Raw genomic sequence first — 17,100 nt, 5'->3', positions numbered from 1 at the left:
CCCATGAAGCGTGTGTCAGTCGAGGCTTTTGCTGCCACCTACTCCCCCCCCACATCCTCTGGCTGACTCACACCCTGACACAGCCCTGTCTCTTCTCTAGTCTTCTATTTCTGATACTCTTGATGTTCTTGCCCCTCTCATGAGGATCCGCCTGAAGTCCAAAGCCAAGTGCAATTCCTGGTATGACTCTGACCTAGCTACACTTATATGTAAGTTGAGGGCGGCTGAGAGAAAATGGAGGGATTCCTGTTCATCCTCTGACAAACTGGCCTGTCGCCTACTCCAAAGGCAATACCGACTCTCTGTCCGTACCAAGAAGAAAGTCCACATTCAAGCCTGTCTCTCTGCGGCATCTAACAGCTCGGCCGAACTCTTTAAAATCTGCAAGGAGCTGGCCAACCCTGCTGCAGTCTCTACCCGTCCCCTTGCCTCTCAGGTTCTTTGCAATGCCCTGGCCTCTCACTTTATCTCAAAACCCCAGGACATCTTGTCCACCCTCTCTTCCACTCCCTCCCCTCTCCCCTCTCCGTCTATACTCACTGACCCACCTCCAGCCATCCCCCCTCCCTCCTTCTCTTCCTTTCCTCTTTTCTCCCCTGATGTGGTCGCTAGACAAGTCCGATCTATGAAAGCCTAGTCAAAACAGGTTCATCCCTGTTCTTCTAAAACTATCAAGGACCACATTGATACCCTCGCTTCGGCCCTTGCCGATTTCTGCAACCACTCCTTTGCCTCGGAATCCTTCCCCTCCCCTCTTAAGCACTCCCTTGTGCATCCTCTCCTCAAGAAACCCACAGCTGATCCCTCTTGTCCAGCCAACTATCACCCAATTTCCATTACCCCCTTCTTGGGCAAACTCCTTGAAAAGCTGGCCATCTCTCAGCTAATCCTTCATTCTGACTCTGTTGGCTGTCTCCATGACCATCAGTCTGGCTTTAGATCCGGCAGAAGCACGGAAACTGCTCTCCTGAACATCCGTGAAGATCTGCTTTCCAACCTTGACATTCCCTCTGTCCTCATCCTACTCGATCTCTCCTCTGCCTTCGACACGGTCAACCATACCATCCTGCTCAACCGTCTCTGTGATAACCTGGGTATCACCCTTCAGGCTCTGGCCTGGCTGACCTCTTTCCTCTCTGATTGACCCTCCCAGGTCCAACTTCGGTCCTTCCTGTCATCTATCTTCCTCTCCACCTGTGGTGTTCCCCAGGGGTCTAACCTCTCGCTGTGGCTTTTCAACCAATACCTAGCAACTCTCGCCCACTGTATTGCCATTTTCTGCTCAATCTTCCAGTGCTACGCAGATGAAACCCAGCTCATTTTCAGGCTGCCCTCGGCCACCTCCTCCACCTCTCTCATCCCTGATTGCCTAACTGCCATTCAAGATTGGTGTGCTGCCAATGATCTCTGTCTGAATGCCAGCAAGACTGAGATCCTCCTCATCGGCACACCATCACCTTCCTTTCCCCTCACTCTCTGGCCGGCCTCCCTTGGCCCTCCTCCTATCCCTACCTGCGTGGCCAAGAACCTTGGTGTCACCTTTGATTCCACACTCTCCTTCTCCGCCCACATCGCTGATGTATCAAAAAAGTCAAACTTCCTACTGCACCTCCTCAGAGGTACTCTTCCTTTCTTCTCATTCCCCCAGAAGCTCACTCTCTCCCAAGCTCTGGTTCTCTCTAAGTTGGACTATTGCAACAGCTTCTTTCTTAATCTACCTATCTCTACTCTTTGCAACTTATCCAGAACAGGACTGCGAGACTTGTCCTTGGCCTTAAGCCCTGGGATCATATCTCTCCAGCTCTGACATCTCTCCATTGGCTCCCAGTGGATGCACGGATTAAATTCAAAACCCTCTACATTGTCCACAAGGCTTTCTGGGGCCTGGGTCCAACATACCTTCAGCTATCCCTCTGCAAATACCTACCATCTCGAGCACTCTGCTCATCTACCTCTAACTCCCTCAGGGTCAGTCGTTCCTCAAAGAAACAAGCTGGGGGTAGATCTCTGTCTTCGGCCGGGGCCTCCCTCTGGATCAGCCTTCCTGCCACTCTATAACTTGAGGAGAACCATCTCCGGTTCCGGAAGCACATCAAGACCTTCCTCTTTGCTTCTGCCTTTGCCCCCCCCTCTCCCCTGCTGACTCTACTCTCCCTCCGCACCATGTACCTGGCCACCCTCTTTCCTCCGGGCCCAGGTACCTGCTCCTCTTGCCACCCGCACCCACTGCCTCCGGGCCACCCCTTGCACTGGGGTCTGTATCTGTACCCATACAGCCCCCACCCATTTGTTTTGTTCTTCCTGGACTTATCAGACCTACCCAGCCTGCTGCCTTAAACACAGCACTGCCACTTGCTGGCTGCACTCCCTCTGTTTGTTGACTTTTTATTTATTAATGTATTTATTATTATTTATGTTTTTTTCCTCCTTGCTCCGCACTCTCCTTTTGTTCCCCCTTCCATGCACTTCTCCCTCTCCCCCTCTACCATGCACTTGCACGTTCTCAATGTCACTGGGCCTAGTAAGATTGTTGTTTTTGTTTCTCCTCTGTTCCCCTTCCCTTGCCTTGTCGTGCTCTGATACACTTGTGTATGAGTGCAATAGAAATAAAATATCAATATCAATAACAGTATCAAAACTGAAGGAAAGCACAATGCATACCAATAGCAGCATATACAAGGAAAGTAAATTAAGCAAAAACATATCAATACTACCACAAAGAGTTCATAACCTAACTGATTATATTAATTTGACAGAAATAATTGCTGTATTTCAGGGTTCCTTCTTCCTGTATATATATGTAGCATATGATGTCACTGAATCCCAAGGAAAGCAGTATAAGAACATATGAGAACGGTAAGGTGTACAAATGTAGTACATTCTCACTTTGTCATTCCTCACTGTTAATGAAGAAAAGCATGCAGTGTACATATCACACTAAACTAAAAAAATGGGTAGCCACACTTGTGATGGCATCAGTGATGTCATAAATGATATTTGTGATGTCATCTTTGATGTCATGGGTGTTAGTCTTTGCAGTGCACAGTGGTGGTGCGAGTTATGGTCGCATACCGTACCATAACTTCGCAATTTCTGCGTTTTTTAGGTTTTACCTGTAACCATAACGTAGCGCAACTTAACCATAATATCCCTTTAACAAAGTGTTTTGGCTGAATTTCATAGGTTTTTAGTAGCACAACTTAACCATAACGTCCCTGACTTTATATACATGTAACATAGAACAGACTGAACCCACAGCTAGTTATTTTTATGTCTGCAGACTGTGCTTATGTCCGCGGACCGGACGCGGACAACAACACTACCAAAAACTCAGGGGGTATCTTAAATTGTTCTATCAAGTCATATAAACACTGCACAAGTTCAAAAAGCAGCATATAGACACATTATGTGTAATAATAAATAAGAAGTGGAACCTATATATGTAACAAATCAACCATCCATTTAAATACCATATGTACTAAAAATGAAATATACCAAAATAAAAAAGATATGCCTCCAACATAATTACCTCACAGAAACTGCACAGCTAGGAGCAGCAGCAGACCTACACAACAGTAAGAACACACATTACTAGAAGCTAGTAAGTAAACTTCATTTTTCTTATATATTTCTAAACTTTCTGTATTAGGTACACTAAAAGTAATATATTTTTTTGTTTTACACAGAAATGGCCAGTACTTTGGAATGGCTTGAGGAACATTATCCACGTGAGGAAATGACTGATGATAATGATACTAATGGTAGACACTTCTCTAGGTAACCATTAATAATCATTTATTTATGTGTACTTAATATTTTTATTTTCTTCACAGACCATACAAACATTGAGAATAATACACCTAAAGACACCTTAGAACATACTCTGCACTGCATGGAAGAAAAAATGGACATGCTAATGGAACATTTCAATCTTTTGAAACATTTTGTGGAGGACCACATAAAAGAAAAAAATAAATATCATTGTACCACATGTAACAGTTCCCCCTCTCCATGTTCCAGTCAACTATCCCCAAACCTTCCCCACCAAGAAAAATGTTACGATGAGACTTCCATCCGTTCATCTCCTTCCATCCATCCTCTCCAAACCCGCAATACCCCTGTGTTTGTGTCAGTTTCTGCTTCGCCACCTCTTTCATAAATTTTATATTTGTATATAATAAAAAAAATATTAGATGTGTTTTAATTCAGTCCTTTGTGTCTTATTTTTTTTAAAAAGGCAGTTAAGCTGTCCACGGACAGGGCTGGTGTCCGGGATGGCCGCAATTAACCAAAATGGGGGTGTTCTAAGGACACTACACCCGTCCGTACTGTCCGCAAGCAAGATGGAACTGTTCTAAGAACACACTCGGTGTCCGGAATATCTGCAATTTACCAAAATGGGGGTGTCCTAAGGACACTATGGGCCTCATTCCGAGTAGGGCGCAAAGGGATACCGGGCACCGTTAAGGACATCAGTGCCGGTAATCCCTTTGCACCCTATGCCGAGGTCCCTTTGCGGGTCCCGCTAAGGCCACCTGGTTTTACCAGGTGGTCTTAGCAGGAGCCGCAAAGGGTCCAGAGAGCAAATTACGGTACCCAAATTGCGGTACTGTTATTTGCACCTTCCCCATTCCCATTGATCCCTATGGATGGTATTTTCAATGGGGACTAACCTGTCCCGCAAAGGTCCGACTAGACCGGTAAGTCCCCATTGAATGAGGGTGGACTCTGTACCGTTATTGGAGGCAGCCATGGCGCTATTAGCGCCACGGCTACCTCCAATCTCAGAATGAGGCCCTATGCCGGTCTGCAATGTCCGCAGGCAAGTTGAAACTGTTCTAAGAACATGCGCGGTGTCCTGGTTGTCCGCAATTAACCAAAATGGAGGCGTCCTAAGGACACTATGCCTGTCTGTAATGTTTGCAGGTAAGTTGAAACTGTTCTAAGAACACGCGCGTTGTCCGGGTTGTCCACAATTAATCAAAAAGGAGGCATCCTAAGGATAACATGCCTGTCCGTAATGTCCGCAGGTAAGATGGAACCATTCTAAGAACATGTGCGGTGTCCGGGTTTTCTGCAATTAACCAAAATGGAGGTGTCCTAAGGACACTATGCCTGTCCGTAATATCCACAGGCAAGTTCAAACTGTTCTAAGAACACACTCGGTGTCCTCAATGTCTGCAATTAACCAAAATGGAGGTGTCCTAAAGACACTATACCTTTCCGTACTATCCGCAGGCAAGTTGAAACTGTTCTTAGAACACATTCGGTGTCAGGAATGTCTGCAATTAACCAAAATAAAGGTGTCCTAAGGACACTATGCCTGTCTGTAATATCCACAGGCAAGTTGAAACTGTTCTAAGAACACACTTGGTGTCCTCAATGTCTGCAATTAACCAAAATGGAGGTGTCTTAAGGACACTATGCCTATCTGTACTGTACGCAAGCAAAAGGAACTGTTATTAGAACATGTGCGGTGTCCGTGTTGTCCAAAATTAAACAAAATGAAGGTGTCCTAAGGACATTATTCCTGTCCGTGCTGCCTGTACAACATCTACGAACATGCGCACCACACCCATAAATCCTACAAACATCACGCCTGTCCGTAACTGTTTTTCTCCCTTGTGTCGCACTTTTAATTAGTTTCAGGACCAGAATACTGTCCGTAGAACACTCACGCACATGCGCACAACCGTTCCTGTACATTTGGTGTCCTGCGGACACCTGTTCACTTCATTGACGTGCTTGCAACGTCATCATGTGACCGCACCCACGCTGAGCGTGTGTCCTGAATTGCGGACACTGTTTGGGTCCCCGAACATTTTTTAAGTACCTTTTCAGGCAATCCACAGTATTTTATAGTAATTCACCATAGCACATGTCCCAGACAATGACCCTGACTTTCTACATACTTTTTGGGACCTTTTGAGCCTTTTTGGGGTGTTTTATCTGTCCACGGACAGCGCGGGTGTCCGCGAAGCACTCACCAGCACCCCTATAAAAGACCACACCCCAGAGCTGATCTTCATTGTGCTTCTGGCTATCTCACAGAGCATTATCTACTTTGCCTTGCAATCTTCCAGATTTTTCTGCGTTTGCTGAAACCTGATGGCATCCATGGCTGCTGTTCTTCGACCTGGTGATACATCTGGATCACCACCACCCCCTCCACCACCACCACCTCCCCAAGGGCCTGAAGAGAGGAACAGGCATGAGGATGTACAGGAGGATGAAGAGGATGAAGAGGATGAGGTAGTGCAAGTCCCTATTACCAGCACTCACCGTGAGTCTTGGGTTTGGCGGTTATTTACCATTCATGGTGACGTACCCAAAGAACGTGTGAACAAGGTCACCTGCAACCAGTGCAAAATGGTGCTGAGTCGTGGTAGGCCTGGTCATTACAGCTTTGGTACGACATCTATGAAGCGACACTTAAGGTCGTTCCATGGTGGGGCCATTCACAAGGTTGTACCTTGTAATCAACGTAGTAGGTTGAGTTCCTCTACTACATCCTCCGTTTCCGCTCCTCTCACCACAAGAGACACTCCTGTGGGAAAGCGCATCTCTCCAGCTGCCTCACAGGCCATTCATGGTGCTGATGACCCTTACCTTTTGAGGGTCACAGTTTTGTGTATGTACTTCGACGCAGTATAAGTGCTTTAGAGACTGCGGTCAAGGGGCACGAGAAGACCTGCTACCTACCTAAGTAAGGGCCATCCTACATCTTCCTCTATTCACCTGCCCTTTCTTATCCCCGTGGTTGGTGTGCCCCCCTTAATCTCCTTTCCCCTCCTCTCCTAGTGTGTCATGTGTAAAAAAACTAAACAAATATAAAACAAAAAAATCCAAAAAAAAGGCTCTTTTCAGAGACGTCTTTCACAGTCTAAAAATAGAAATGACAAATAAATGGAGCAGGGCCCTGTGCATTTTTTAGAAGTCTGCAGACAGTCCACGGACATCTAAAATTAAGGGGTGCTACCCTATCAAAACCATTGCACTTTTCTCTGGGAGGAAGTGGTGGCTCTGAAAAGAGCCTTTTGGTGGTGTTTTTTGTGTTTGAAAAACTTGAAATAGTCAACACCTACTGCAAAATGGATGGCTGTAAATCCACAAAAGGACGCAATGCATTTTGTACATTTCTCAGAAAAATCTGATTACCAGCATAAGTAAGATGGTCTCCATCTCTGAGAAAAATGTATGTGCTACGAAACATAATATTTTTACTGTGGAAAGAGGACATGCCAACATCTCTTAGAAAGGCACAAACAGCCTTATTAACATTCTGCCTCGCTTTCTCCATTTGGGGACCAAATGAAGAAGAACGCAGCCACATTTGTCTCTGCGCAATACAAGAAAAAATTACTTGGGAATTTGGAAACATGTCCATGACCTTTCCAAGTCCTTCTTTCATCGCAAATTGCAAAGAAATTCCTGACACATGTCCTAAACTGTTCCCTCCACAATGAATTATAATTATGTCTGGATGAAGCACTGTCTCCAAACTAGCACAGAGAGCTACCAAGTCCAACCACTTAATTCCACGCACTCCATGCCAGTGCACTTCCGCATGAGGGAATCCAAGATCTGCAGCTACTCAACAGCATTCTGCATGCACCTCCAACCAATGTATCCATGAGTCTCCAGATAATCTGTTTTCTGAAACACACAGCCATAGCTAACTGTTCTTCTCTCAGGAAAAAGACTTTCTGACAATCTCTCCTTGCACAACACACCCACCAAATTTTACTGCCCAATCCCTTGCTCTGTTCATTCTCATTTGCATGCCTCTCCACCCCAGAATCCCTGTATGTAATACGTGGTGTCCGCGGACAACCACCATGTCCGCGGACATATTGTGACTTGGACAGCGCTTCTACCATTTCCACTTCTCTCTCTGTGTCATTCCCTCATTGGATACAGCTAACCAGTCACACAACCATCCACCAATCACATCCAAGACCTCTACATCTAACTCCATCATCAGAGTTCAGCACTTCAAATGTACTGTTGATCACTCGGAGTACAAGTGTCATATCATTGGAAAGCAGCTACTACAAATACTACTGTTCAAGTCTCCAAAATGTCTACTTGCTGCAGCATGCATATGCACATACATGATTACAAACTACAGGTATGCTTATATTCTGCACAGTACATGTACAACTCTTATAAATATATATAAACAGAGTAACTGCCACTTAACCTGTATAGCCTATAAAATGAACTTACTGTCATTTTTTCCATCTGCTGTGACAACCGTCACTTCCAAACCTGTCTATCTAATGTTTTTTTTACACACACCTATCTAAAAAATTATAATATTAGAAGATGGAAGAAATGAAATAACAATATAGTAGAAAACACTTAGTAGTGTATCATAGAATAACACACAGCCAGTAAAAGGTCATGCATCTTCATACACTCACACACATAGACACTACAATTGAAAAGCTCCCAGCTGCAATAACACCACTACTTGTAAATCACATTCTTCTGCTTCATTACCCACACCTTCACAAATGCATATATTCCATGCTTTTCTATACAGTTTCTGCCATTTACCTTATAAAAAATGCAAAATAAATATATTATTATTTCTTCTTTCACCCAACATTATATAACACAGCTTTAAAAAACCAAGTGAATTTCATACATTTAATATTCTACTCATTTGCAAAGCATGTTGAACTAATATAATGTAAATAACATATAAAGGCTGCACATAGTCAAATGAAACTGCAAGCATACACTGTAACGTTCACCTGGTTCCCACGGGGGCGCTGGTCTAGTCTGGATTGCTGTGGCCTCTTCTAGCGTGATGCGCAGGACCCGGAACACCGATTGGACAGGACCTCCAAATCGTGCTTGCCTGGCCCGTAGGAATATCCTTCTGCAGATGAGAAAGGGGATTAACAGTCTGCAAAATAGTGTGCTAGATCCTCCCTTTCCCCCTTTGTTCCTCTTTAACTTTCTCCAAACCCCAGTTTAAGCTCACATTATAGTTTGGAAGGATGAACTCTCCATCCTGCTTCTGGTGCAGGGGCGCGCGTTCGTCCAGTTACTTCACTGGTTTTCAGAATGGCGCTGGCAAAATCCACTTGACTTTCCTGAGCGATGCGCCCTAAGTATGAAAGTTCAAAGTTCAAGTGAGGCCCCCTTTATGTTGTCTTTCTAACCTGTGATCTGTCCTTTATTTCAGGTGCAGAATGAAGGCGATGCGTCGAGGGGTTAAACTGCCGAGGTGAGTAGTGATGAGGGCGATCCCTCTAAATGTCCTTATCATTCCCCAGAAATGTCTCTTGTCCTTTCCCCATGGGGGCCGGGGTACGGTACCTGCCAACGGGGCGGCGCCGACCCGAAATGTGGAAGAAAAGCCGGTAAGTATTATGGCTGTTAATCAGGCTTTCCTTCTGTGTTCCTTCTGCTCACCTTTTGTTTCTTCCTCTCTCCCCTAGGTGCAGAGATGTGGCATCCGATGCTGACAGCCGCGATGGAGCCGGGAGATGTCTCGAGGGCAGGTGAGTGAAGCGTGGCGCTGCAGCGAGCAACGGGATGCTTTTAAATGGAAGTCTTTCTTCAGGGATGATGGCGAGAAGATTCCGGATGCAGGTAAGAAGTTTGAAATAGTCCTTGGTTTTCACCTTTCTCTTCTCTTCCTTGCAGGTCTTCCAGGTTTGAGGCGGGTGTGGCTGGAGTCCAGGAGCAGGAGCAGACACGGTGAGCGTTAAGCTGCAAGAAGCAGAACAACGCGAAGCATGAGCTGCTGTCTGGGCGTGGCTTAAATAGCCTCCAAATAAGTCCCAGGTATGTATCCTTCCCCAACTAGGTATGTATCCTTCCCTGGCCACGTGCAGCATGGTCTGCATCAGGTAAGTGCACAAAACACCTCCCTTTATGAGCCTATGGCGCCAGGACTGATGTCCAACATGAGCCTGGTGCCAAAGGCGCCAGGACTGAGACCAAAGAGCCCCTATAAGGGGCTGCTGGGCTTTTACCCGAGGGCATGATGCCTGCTTCCGGGGGTGCTGGGCCTGGCCTGGTGCTCCGGGGGTAGGCATCATGACATACACTATGTTCAGAAATCAAACAAGAATACTACTACAAAGACATACAAATTAACCTCTCAATTAACATCAGTGCTATAAACACACACAATTACTAATTTCTTTCATTTACAAATGCAGTAAAGACCACTCTCCTGGAAAACAGCAACATTTGAACAACAAACACCATCTCCAAAGAAACCTGCTCATTCCACAAAAAAAGAGTAAGTGCAATACTACCTTAGTTTCTCTGCCTAGACTTTAAATCTCTCTGTGATCTTTCTCCCCCTTATCTCTCCTCTCTCCTCTCTTTCTACACTCCCTCCCACTCCCTTCACTCTGCTGACCACTTTCTTCTCACTGTTCCTCCTTCCCCTTGTGCCAGATCCCGTTTCCGCTCCTTCCATCTCCTTGCCCCCCTGCACTGGAACTCCTTACCTCTCTCACTCCGCTCTATTTCTACCTTTTCCTCATTCTGCACTTTCCGCAAATATCTCCTCCTCCATTCCCCACCATGAAACCCCTCCCCCCTTCTTGCCCCCTCCCCTTGCCTTATCTCCTTAATCATCTCCCTCCCCTCCCCCATTCTCACCCTTCACACCATACGTTTCCCTCCTCCTCCTCCTCTTCCCCATCCCTCCCTCTCTCTCACTTCTACTGCACTACTCTCCTTCTCCACTTCAGTTTAATTGCTCTACTTACTGCTTTGTTGGTCTGATTCTCAATTGTAAATTGCTTCTACTATTACTGTTATAATGTTAATTGTTGTATGCATCCTGTTGTTGTTAAAATGTGCAGCATGTTGGTGTAATGCACTATATAAACTAAATAATTACAAATACAAATACAAATATTCGTACTGTTACTCAAACACTATGTGCGGGTGATTCATGTAATATGTGCACCAAAAAAAAGAAGATTTGTGTATCACTCTGCCCACAAATCACCATTTATTAAAAAGGGATTAGCACGCAGAATAGCACACAAATCTGCGTTTTTCGAAGCACAAATAACATAACTCAGCCCTAGAATGCTAGTATTACAAAACAAAGAATTGTTTTAATTTTATACCATTTGATTTACTATTAGTGCTTATCCTCACTACTAGCTCACTTTCTACTGTCATCTAAACCGCAGTATAGTAACACACAAATAGAAGAATATCCTTCCCAACTAATTGTAGCTGCCCAATGCACAATCACACACCACCAGATACTCAGACACTCATGCATATAGCACACATACATTGCACAACAGCCAAACCCATACCTTCTTATTTTTGTTTCAACAGACCCCACAGAATGCCTACCAGAAAGCAAGTCTGTATAAAGCAACGCAGAAATAGAGCAAACGAAAATAAAAATGTTCAAAATAAGCATCCATCTCTAGCAGAGTTTGAATGAAAAGTTCAAACAAAACAGCTAATACAGTCATTTTGCAAAACAAAATAATCTTCCAGTACAGAAACTTTGCCTCCTCTATCAAAATGTAAAAGAACGCAGACAATGATTAACAAGAATGCAGCTACCACTGCTGCTAAAACTGCTCCTATAAATCTTGATATAGTAGGAAGTAACCATACCAAAAAAAGTATATTAGCAAAAATGTTCCGCCACAGAGTCCTTCAGAATCTGATAAAAACAGGAGACAAATCAAGCACAACCCTTAAAAAACTAGCGTTGAAAATTAATCTTAGAAGCTTTGATTGACAGTGCAATCCTTCTCAAAAGAAAGATATTTTTATTTCAGTGTTAAATAGAATGAAACCACTAACAAAACTAAGTACTAAATTACAAAAAAGACTTCTCAATAAACGGAATGTCAACAAAAATAACTTCTTAAATATCTGTGAAGGTGAATGGAGTCACACCACAAGCACAGAACCATATTTTAATGAAGAAGCATACAAACAACAGACTAGCAACAATTCTGCATTTGGCAACATTCTACTACACACATACAAAAAGAAATACTAAAATTCAAAGGTACATCCGCTGAAGTACCAAACCATGTGTGTGTTGCGCAGAACGTTTTATAAAAGTAACACAAAAACTATAGACATAACATACAAAATAGAAGACAATGACGATTCCAAATGGTTTGAATTAGTTATCTACCTTATAGCAAGCAACACATATGAAATAAATTAATACTTTGCAGTTACTGCACTACAAAACTTGACAACAATCAAACTCCTTCACGTGCCATCACAAATAATTTAGAATTATTCCCACTACCAAAACACCTGCAACAACTGAATTTATATGAGAGCATCATAATTCAAACCGTGCACCAATTTCAAGCAATAATATGCCTTCAACCAAAAACAGCAAAAATACCTCCCTCTGAATTGGTGAAAGGCATTCATGGGAAAGTAGTGTATTTACCATTAGATCTAAAAGAAAATGTGCACACTCTGGGAGTGCAACGTCCAATAGAGCAATCTTAAAATGTCTTAGTAAATGGTGTACCTACAAACGACAAAAAAAGTTGGCAACAACTGGTAGACCTATATAAAGTTAGACAAGCCATGCAATATCTAAAAGACAATAATGAATACTACAAAACATAAGGGAAACAACTGAAATAATTCAAGAGTCACCAGAAACTGGTAAATTTGAACTTCTCGATCCTGCTATAGTATCCAATATTTTAGACCATTATACAATTCATCCATTACACTCTGACACCATAGGAGATGCACCAGAAATGTACCAAATGTGAAAAATGAAAGGATCACCAATCAGCATATGGGAAAAAACTATAAAGGCATGTGCTTTTCCTCTACTCTTTCCTACTGGAAAAGGAGGAAAGTACAATGATAGACCTATTCAAATAACAGCATCAGAATACCGCTTGTGACGGATGTATTCCGAAGATCCCAAATTTAGACAAAATGTGAAATACATATTCCACCTACTCTTTGAAAGTGAACTAGCAACTCTATGTTACAGAGTTGCACACACATTAAAATCAGGAACCCACTTTCAAAATATATCAGCTACGCAATCACTACAAAAATTGCAAGAAAAAGATGAGGTTTTACAATCAAGCATTACAAATCTATTAGCAAACATGCATGGTACTAAAGAGTACTGGTTCTGACGTCACAGATATGTACGTTGAATGATAAGAAACTTTGGCCAACTCACTTGGTTTGTTACATTAAGTTGCACAGACTATGCATGGGAATATTTACATGACTTCCTACGTATATCAAACAAAAACAAAACAAACATAGATATACTAACACCTGGAGAATTTTTGGTCTCTAGATCCTGTTAATGTTTCAAGATGTTTCCATCACCGCATCATTGCTAAGCTACACTATATTTGTAATAAAACTGTTCGCTCCCCTCGGAGAAGTGAAACACTTCTTTTGGAGAAAAGAATACCAAGCCAGAGGAGCACCAGATATCCACATGTTTTTATGGATTAAAGATGCTCCTAAATTTGGTGAAGACAGTGATGCCACTGTGTTACAGTTTATCGAAAAATATGCCACTTGTGAAATTCCATCAGAAGCAACAAATAGTGATCTTCATGCACACATTGTACAATTTCAAAGACACAAATGTGGCACATATTGTCGAAAATACAACAACAAAGGGAAATACTACACCAAATGCCGCTTTGGTTTCCCTAGACCGGTTACAGAAACAGGTGAAGTGAACAACTTCACGTCTTCAGTTAGACAAAGTGTTAAAGGTAAATCACCTAAAAATACTTATTACATAAAAAGAACAGAAGAAGCAAAATATATCAATGATTACAATGCAATCATTGCCCTATTATTGAATGCAAACATAGATGTGCAGTACATTGCAGAAAATTCCACTGCAGTGGCATGACATGTTACAGCCTACTTAACCAAATCAGAAAAAAACAGAGCTTCAAGACTTCTGGAATTACCTGTCATCGGACAAAACACTGTCTCAGAAATTGTACAGCTTGGGCTTAAAAATGCTCTCTCATAGACAATGTGGCTGCTATGAAGCTGCAGATCATTTAACCGGTACTGTTTTGTATGGAAAAACTGAAAATATAGTATGACTATGTCTTGGTCCTGCTAAATCTAGAAAAAGTGTTCTCAAATCATACAACGACATAGAAACAATAGCCAAAAATGATCCTAACAGCCAAGACATTTTGAAAAACAATTTACTAGACGCATACTACCCAAACAGAAGTACCACTTTGGAAACCATGTGTCTATACCACATAGCCCATAACTTCATATACAAAAATAATATAAAACCTGATGAAAAAAAGGTAGATACAGAGTGACAAATTGTGAAGGCAGTTTAGTAAAACTTACCAAACCATCATATCAAATTGTCATTAAAAAATCCTGAATATAAAGAACTATATTACATGTCCCTGCTACAACTCTTTAAACCATGGAAAAAAGAAGAAGAGATACTATATAACTATGACTCCTATGAAGATGTTTTCAAAGCAAATGAAAGCACTAAAACTGATGTAAACTTTACACAGTACAAAACAATGTTGCACAATGAACAGCAACACGAAGAAGAACTCCAGGCCCAACTAGATAAGGACACTCCCGACAGTAGTCAACCTTCTGTAACAGGAAGCCAAGAACAACTGGGACAGCCACTAACAGCAAATGAGGCAGAATTAGCTATGACAGAGGAGAAAACACCATGGGGGTAATTCATAGAATTCAGTGCACAAGGGGCGCACGCGGCTGGCGCACAGTGTGCGCGTGCGAATCCCTGCGCCAGCCGCGTGCGCTAAAATACATTTCCGCACACAGTGTATTCATGGATTCCAGCCACCAAAACAAGCTGTGGCACACACTGGCGCAGCGACCCTGCAGCAGCGCCAGTTACGCCCCCAAGAACGCCCCTTGCGCAGGGAAAAGCCATCAAAATCCCCAAACCAGTGCAAAGGGCTGCGCTAACCCTGTACCAGCACGGCAAGCGGGGTACGTGTATCACTGGGGTGCGCAGGAAGTTTCTCACGTGATTTCAGCTGGGTACGTGTATTATTGGGGTGCGCAGGAAGTTTCACACGCAATTGGCCCTGTGCGAGTGGGGTACGTATATTACTGGGGTGCGTGGGAAGTTTCACACGCAAATTCAGCAGGGTACGTGTATTTCAGGGGTGCGTGGGAAGTTTGACACGCGATTTCAGCAGGGTACGTGTATTTCAGGGGTGCGCGGGAAGTTTCACACGCGATTCCATCAGGGTACGTGTATTTCAGGGGTGCGCGGGAAGTTCCACACGCGATTGGCCCCGTGCAAGCGGCGTACGTGTATTGCTGGGGTGCGTGGGAAGTTTCACACGCAAATTCAGCAGGGTACGTGTATTTCAGGGGTGCGTGGGAAGTTCCACACGCGAATTCAGCAGGGTACGTGTATTTCAGGGGTGCGCGGGATGTTTCACACGCGATTCCATCAGGGTACGTGTATTTCAGGGGTGCGCGGGAAGTTCCACATGCGATTGGCCCCGTGCGAGCGGGATACGTGTATTACTGGGGTGCGCGGGAAGTTTCACTCGCGATTTCAGCTAAGTACGTGTATTTGAGGGGTGCGCGGGAAGTTCCACACGCGAATGTCCTGTGTACGTGTATTTCGGGGTGTGCGGGAAGTAACGCACGCGAATTCAGCAGGGTACGTGTATTACAGGGGTGCGCAGGAAGTTCCAGACGCAAATGTCCTGTGTACGTGTATTTCGGGGTGCGCGGGAAGTTTCACACGCAAATTCAGCAGGGTATGTGTATTTCAGGGGTGCACGGGAAGTTCCACACATGAATGTCCTGGGTACGTGTATTCCTGGGGTGTGCGGGAAGTTTCACAAGCAAATTCAGCAGGGTACGTGTATTTCAGGGGTGCGCGGGAAGTCTTACACGCGAATGTCCTGGGTACGTGTATTTCGGGGTGCGTGGGAAGTCTCACACGCGATTTCAGCAGGGTACATGTATTTCAGGGGTTCCGGGGAGTACTACACGTGAATTGGCCGTGTGGGTCCTCCCAGGTGTTCGCTCTACAACCTCCACTGTCCCTGCAGGCAGCCCACACCACGGGGGACTACCCTGCACCCCTGCTCATGTCCCGCAGGCAGCCCATCCACCATGGGCATGTCCCCCAGCCAAGCCACATGTCACCTTGCACTACTGATCAACAATGCATGTCTCCCAGCACCCCCACCCCCCAGCAGTGCAGGGCACCCTCCACCAGGCCCCCACTCCTGTCTCCCTGCACCCCCACCCCCCACCGATCAGGGGCACCCTCCACCAGGCCCCCACACATGTCTCCCAGTACCCCCACCCCCCAGCAGTGCAGGGCACCCTCCACCAGGCCCCCACCCCTGTCTCCCTGCACCCCTACCCCCCACCAGTCAGGGGCACCCTCCACCAGGCCCCCACACATGTCTCCCAGCACCCCCACCCCCCAGCAGTGTAGGGCACCCTCCAACAGGCCCCCACACATGTCTCCCAGCACCCCCAGACCCCAGCAGTGCAGGGCACCCTCCACCAGGCCCCCACTCCTGTCTCCCTGCACCCCCACCCCCCACCGTCAGGGGCACCCTCCACCAGGCCCCCACACATGTCTCCCAGCACCCCCACCCCCCAACAGTCAGGGGCACCCTCCACCAGGCCCCCACACATGTCTCCCAGCTCCCCCACCCCCCAGCAGTGCAGGGCACCCTCCACCAGGCCCCCAGTCCTGTCTCCCTGCACCCCCAACCCCCACCAGTCAGGGGCACCCTCCACCAGGCCCCCACACATGTCCCCCTGCACCCCCACCCCCCAGCACTGTGGGGCACCCTCCACCAGGCCCCCACACATGACCCCCTGCACCCCAACCCTGCAGCACTGTGGGGCACCTGCCAGCAGGCCCGCCTCATGTCCCACACATGTCTCCCAGCACCCCCACCCCCCAGCAGTGAAGGGCACCCTGCACCAGGCCCCCACACATGTCTCCCAGCACCCCCACCCCCCAGCACTGCGGGGTACCCTCCACCAGGCCCCCACTCCTGTCTCCCTGCACCCCCCACCAGTCAGGGGCACCCTCCACCAGGCCCCCAC

The sequence above is a fragment of the Ambystoma mexicanum genome, chromosome 5p (genome assembly GCF_040938575.1).
Source record: "Ambystoma mexicanum isolate Mex_15411 chromosome 5p, UKY_AmexF1_1, whole genome shotgun sequence".
Taxonomy (NCBI): Eukaryota; Metazoa; Chordata; class Amphibia; order Caudata; family Ambystomatidae; genus Ambystoma; species Ambystoma mexicanum.
This window is presented reverse-complemented; position numbering follows the sequence as displayed.